Source organism: Ursus americanus, chromosome 6 (genome assembly GCF_024610735.1).
Source record: "Ursus americanus isolate L20-20 chromosome 6, mUrsAme1.1.p, whole genome shotgun sequence".
Lineage (NCBI taxonomy): Eukaryota > Metazoa > Chordata > Mammalia > Carnivora > Ursidae > Ursus > Ursus americanus.
In genome coordinates this window covers 43,041,920-43,047,577 of record NC_142132.1, presented here as the reverse complement: position 1 = coordinate 43,047,577, position 5,658 = coordinate 43,041,920, and the positions used below count along the sequence as shown (strand labels likewise).

Below are 5,658 nucleotides of genomic sequence, written 5' to 3'. Positions count from 1 at the left end.
GTAAGATCAATTTTAATACTATATTTTATTTAACCCAATATATCCAAATATTGTCCTTCAACATGTAATCAGTATAAAATTACTCATGAGCTATTTTACCCTTTTTCTTGGTGTTACATCTTTGCAATCTGGTATTTTGCTATTACAGCCCTTCTCAAATGAGACTTGCTGCATTTCGAGCCTGCGTCTGCCCTACTGAAGAGCAGACACTGGTGTATCCAAGACATCCAAATCCTGGCGGGCGTCCTCTTAGTGTTTGTGATGATTCATTTTATGCGTCAGCTTGCCTGGGACATGCGGTACCCAGATATTTGGTACACATGATTCTGGGTGTGTCTCTGAGGGTGTTTCTGGTGAGATTCTCATTCGAATGGGTAAAGGGAGTAAACCACACTGTTCTCCCTACAGCGGTGGGCGTCATCTACTCTACTGAAGGCCTGTATAGAATAAATCTCTGAGTAAGAAAGGATTCTCTCTCTCTCTGCCTGTCTTTAAGCTGGGACTTTGCTTTCCACTTGCCTTTGGAGTTAGGCTTGGGCTGGCATTTAGACCATCAGCTTCCTGGTTCTCAGGCCCTTGGAGTTGGTCTGGAGCTTACACCATTAGCTATCCTGGGTCTCCAGCTTGCTGGCTGTGGATTTCAGAACTTGTCATCCTCCATAACTGCATGAGCCAATTTCTCACAGTCCATTTCTTCGTGTGTGTGTGTGTGTGTGTGTGTGTGTGTGTAAACATATGTGTGTGTGTGTGTGTGTGTATGTATCTCCTATTAGCTCTGTGTTTCTGGAGAACACAGACTAATATAGTTCATCATAGACCAAATACATGGAGCTGTAATGTTAATGCCCCAACATGCTATGAAGATACCAGTTGGTGGATCCAATCTCTGTATATCAAGGTAGAGCAGAGACAGCTTTCTGAGTTAGTCTGGGTCAGGATACAGGGAGAAATTAGTAGGCAGTTATGGCAGTGATCCCAGTAACAAGGTGGCATCGAGGAGCCCTCAGCAGAAGATATTATCAGAGAATGGAACCAGCAGTCCAGAAAGCTGGAAATCTGAGGAATCATGCTAGAACTGAATCAGAAAAGTGAGAGGAAGGTATTTGCTCTATGAAAGTCAAGAAAATTAGTATTTGTGGGTGTGGCTGAGCTTTGCAGTTCTGCTGGGTGTGCCTTTCCTGAGAAGTGATTGGAGATCATTACCTTCTCTGACGCTTTTGTTACTGAGGCCATCCCTTGATATGCAGCTCTGGGTTCCTCCTATTTGCTTCCCTGGCTCTAGCCTTTCATCACCCTCCAGCAGTCTTTACATGAGGAAAATATGATCGTGTCAGTCAATAACTGGCTTGTGACCAATTTGCCTGTGGTGTGATGTCCAAACTCCCAGCAATGTTTTCAGGAACCTTTATGTTTGGGGCACCTGGGTGGCACGGCTGATTAAGCATCTGACTCTTGGTTTTTGGCTCAGGTCACGATCTCAGGGTTGTAAGATTGAGCCCCGTGTCAAGCTCCACGCTCAGCACAGAGTCCGCTTGAGATTCTGTCTCTCCTTCTGTCTGCCCCTCCTGCCCCCGCCCCCCAAAATAAATAAATAGATCTTAAAAAAAAAAGAACCTTTATATCTTATCTTCTGCTTATCTTCTTAGCCACTCCTAGTCATTGTTCCCAATTCCCAACCAACACATGATATATTATGCTCTTTGCCCTGTAGTGCTTTCTCTTTCATGCTTGTTGCTTTGTGAATGGTTTTGTCCTTCCTGGAAATCACTACCCTTCCCATTTCTCAACTGGGTTCTTCGATTTCTCCTCTAAGAAAGATTATGGACGTCACTTCCTCCAGGAGCCTTTCCCTTCATTCCAGGTTAGATAAGATACTGGTATCTTGTATTGGCAAAAACACTTCCAGCTTCCGTCTACAATAGCCCTCATCTTACTACATTTGAATCACTAAGGTGAGTTTAATCATTTTAATAACTACATGTTGCTTCTTACACCAGGACAAGAAAGATTCTTGAACGCAGTTCTGTATTCTTAGGACACAGCACTGGGCTCAGCCTGGGGTGGCCTCAGAAAAGTTTATGTAATGACCAGTACATGTGTCTACCCAGCTTCTGTGAAGACCATTGGTTGGAGCTGGGGCCCAAACCAAACCTGCCTGCTCTGAGTTTCCTACCTGGTTCAACTGTGATTCCCCAGCTGCCTCATGGCTAAGTCAGTGTATGCTGGGACCCACACCTCTGAGAAAGCAATTTGTCAGTATGTATGCGCAGAAAGGCTGTGTGTCCAAAGATGTTCATTGCAGCATTGCCTCTGCTAGAAAAACAGAAGAAACAATCAAATTACAATGAATAAGTAAATTATAGCATGTCAGCAAGTTGGAATTTATGCAGCCTTAAAAACCATGATTATGAAGACAGCAGAACAGCCTGTAAGAGGAAAGACTCGACACTGTGTGCACCCCACAAAGAGAAAAATCCAACTCCATTAAACAGTTCTTTGCCTGTTGATTTATGTATTAATTCAACAAATATTTATTGAATATTTACAACACGCAAGGCCCTGCTCATTAGCAGGAAGTCTAGATTTTAATAAAGATCTTGAGGGGAAATGGGAGATAAGGTTACATCACCTATCACATAAGAGCATTTGATGTAGAGCTGTCCTCATTCACCATCTATCCCCTTACCACGTCCCTCTTTAAAATGCTCTCGAAACGTCTTCCTCCCTTGCCAGTCCAGGCTCACCTTTCTTCCCTTCCATCATTCCCCATGTTTATTTTCTTTCATAGGTTTTTCTGTCATTCTCCTAGTGTCTCCAATCTTGCATGCTCACACCCATTATTCCCGCTCAGCAAGCAAAGGGGTCTTTTAGAATTTATTTTCCTTAGAAGATAGGGGAGAGATTGTAAATAACAAGTTATGTTTTCCTGCCACCTACTCGTTCAGTCTTATCAGATGTGCACTGGGAGCGAGACACCTAATTGGAGAGGCTGGCCTCCCTGGGTGCTGGTCTGCTCCAAGCTCAAGGCGGTGCAGTGGATACAGCAAAGCCTCCCCCAGCTCCCCTCCCCCCACCGGGGGAACAGGTGAGCCAACTCCTCGTGAGCTTTCAGGAGGGGCTGAATGATGCTCATACAGGATCTTATGGACCATTTCACGGCTAAGCAGTACTCTTGCTATAGCTATTCTCTCCCTTCAGAGCTGGGAGGGAGGAAGTTTGCTGGAAAGAAGAGAGAGAATGCCAGTTGGCCTAGTTCTAGGTGCAGCCCAATGGTATGTAAATAATTCATATATTTAAAATAACAAAATAAATATTTTATAGCTCTTTAAATTTCAGGAATGAGCTGCATCCTTGAAATCCACAGATTAAAAACTAGCCTTGGGTCACAAATACCATTGCGCAGTAAAATGTTGCTATTAGTGGGCACATAGAATTCCGAGCAGACAGAATTTCAAGCTCAGGAAGTTTGATCGTCTGGAGACAGAGGAGGGGATCGACTCTTTCCTCCTGTAAGAGGGCTCTGTGTCCCCTGAGCAACAGTCTCTTGATCCAAACAGGGTGTGATTCTTGTCTCTGCACCCCATTATTGCTGAGGGAAAATTTACAATTCATTCCTGACGGTCTTGGGTAAATTCACAAACCTTGTTAGTAAAGGTTGGTGGGAAGGTGTGTAGTTAGAAAGCAGAACAATCAGGTTGGTGGGAGTTGCATAATTTATCTATTTGTGTGTTTTCCCCATGAGGATTTCAGAGATGACGTAAAGTGCTCACAGCAATACAACTAGAATAGTTCTTCGAAAGGATTGTGTATTCTCATTCTGTCCATTTCAGATAAAAGGCTTATTGTTTTGTTTTTTTTTTTTACAATTCTAGAAGTAATGTAAGATCATTATATAAAATTTGGAAAAATGTAAAGAAGTGTAAAGAGAGAAAGAAAAGGCGTCCATAATTGGTCACATAGAAATAAACACTCATTATTTTGCAGAAGAGTGAGAAGGCCTAATTTCTGTGCTTGCGAGTCTTTTCTCTTCTCTTTGTTCTCTTATTAGCTCTCTTCTGGTTCCTTTGTTACCTGGGTTAAAAGCAGCTTTGAAGAGGGATATCCCTTTCTACAATTTGCATTTCTCTCTCATCTGTATCATGGGTCCTGACTGTGGCCCATTTTTGGAATTAATTACAAAGATTTCTCTTCCCTTATCACGTGGAAGATAGAATTTGTGTAACTTGAGCTTTTGATATAACGATCCTGGAAGATTGATGAAAAAGATTTAAGGCAGCATTTCTCAACCTTGGCATCAGGAACATTTCAGGTCAGAGGATTTTCTGTTGTGTGGGCTTCCTTGTGTATTACAGGGGGGTGTTCAGCAACATCTCTGGCCTCTACCCACTAAATGCCAGTAACAAAACCCCTTCCTCCCTGTTGTGGCAACCAAAGCTGTCTCTATAAATTGCCAAATGTCCCAGAGCAGGAAGGGGCAAAATCACCCCGAGTAAGAACCATTATTTTAACATGTCCTGCTGAACACCTACGATTCAGATATGCCACAGTTCCCGCACTCTTGACTGGCTGTATTTTAGATCAGGAAATGACAAGAAGATAAACATTTTAATGGATATCAACAGCTGTGTTGCTATTTTTCATTCCAGTCAATGCTTTTTTAAAGAGGATGTGGATTGTTATGGAGACATGGGAAATCTGAATTCGGAAGTCCTATCAGTTAGGGGTTCGTTGGGGATAGAGTGGCCACCCTAGGTATTTTAATCAGAAAGAGAATTAATATAGGGAACTAAAAGTTTCCAGAACCCTTTGAAGAGCGGGGCATGAGAGTAGAGGTCAGGGAGGCTGCTGCTGGCTTTCAGGAAATCTGGAAAGCAGGAATCACAGAGAAGCTTGCTTGGAGACCAGAGGTTGCAGGGCTCCCGGAGGGTTTGCTGCTGGCGATCTCCATAGCTCGTGGCTGCTGTGTGTGTCGGTTTTAGGGGGTGACCTGCAAGCTGCTGGAACATCCACATCTCAGCCATTTGCCGATGCCCACGAGCCTATCTGCAGCTGCTGAGGAGAGAATAATGGCTCCTCCTTCTCTTCTCCAGATCCCACCTGAATACCTCTTGGCAGCCACATGGAGCCAGGACTCTGGGGCAAGGGAGTCTCTGAAATGTAGTTTCCAGGCTGTGAGCCCTGGAGGAGCAAGGTGCTGTGAAGGACTGCGTTATGCAGGTTGAGACAGTGGAGGGGATATTGCAATAGGCCAGGGCTTCACTACCTGTCCCTTTGTAGCATCAGACATAGCTTACTCCTGTGATGCTCTCCTGATGAAATAACCTTACGATTCTTTGATCTAAATGATTTGCCATGTTTTGTACATTGTCAAGAACCATTGAGGTGATAGTTATGGGATACGTGGCGGGGAAGAAGCTTCCTGGTGCCAATAAGATAGACGTGCACTTGCATAAAAATATATGAGAAAGTAGAATGGCACCGCATAGTTTCATGTACTATTTATTTATTTGATGTTATCTCATGAGGTCCCCGTGTATTATCCATTATTTCTCCTTTTATCTTGAGAAATAAGCTTAAGTAATTTGAACAAGTATTACGGTTACCAAGAAGCCCAAAGCATGATCTCTGTTTTGTTATATATAATTCAAAAACATTATT

At 43.3% G+C, this 5,658-nt stretch overlaps 1 long non-coding RNA gene across 14 annotated transcripts in view; it reads left to right on the top strand.

Annotated features, from left to right (window-relative positions):
- Positions 1-5,658, top strand: part of LOC123782809 (uncharacterized) — a 146,450-nt gene that overhangs the window by 102,172 nt on the left and 38,620 nt on the right. The gene's annotated exons all lie outside the window — the stretch shown is intronic.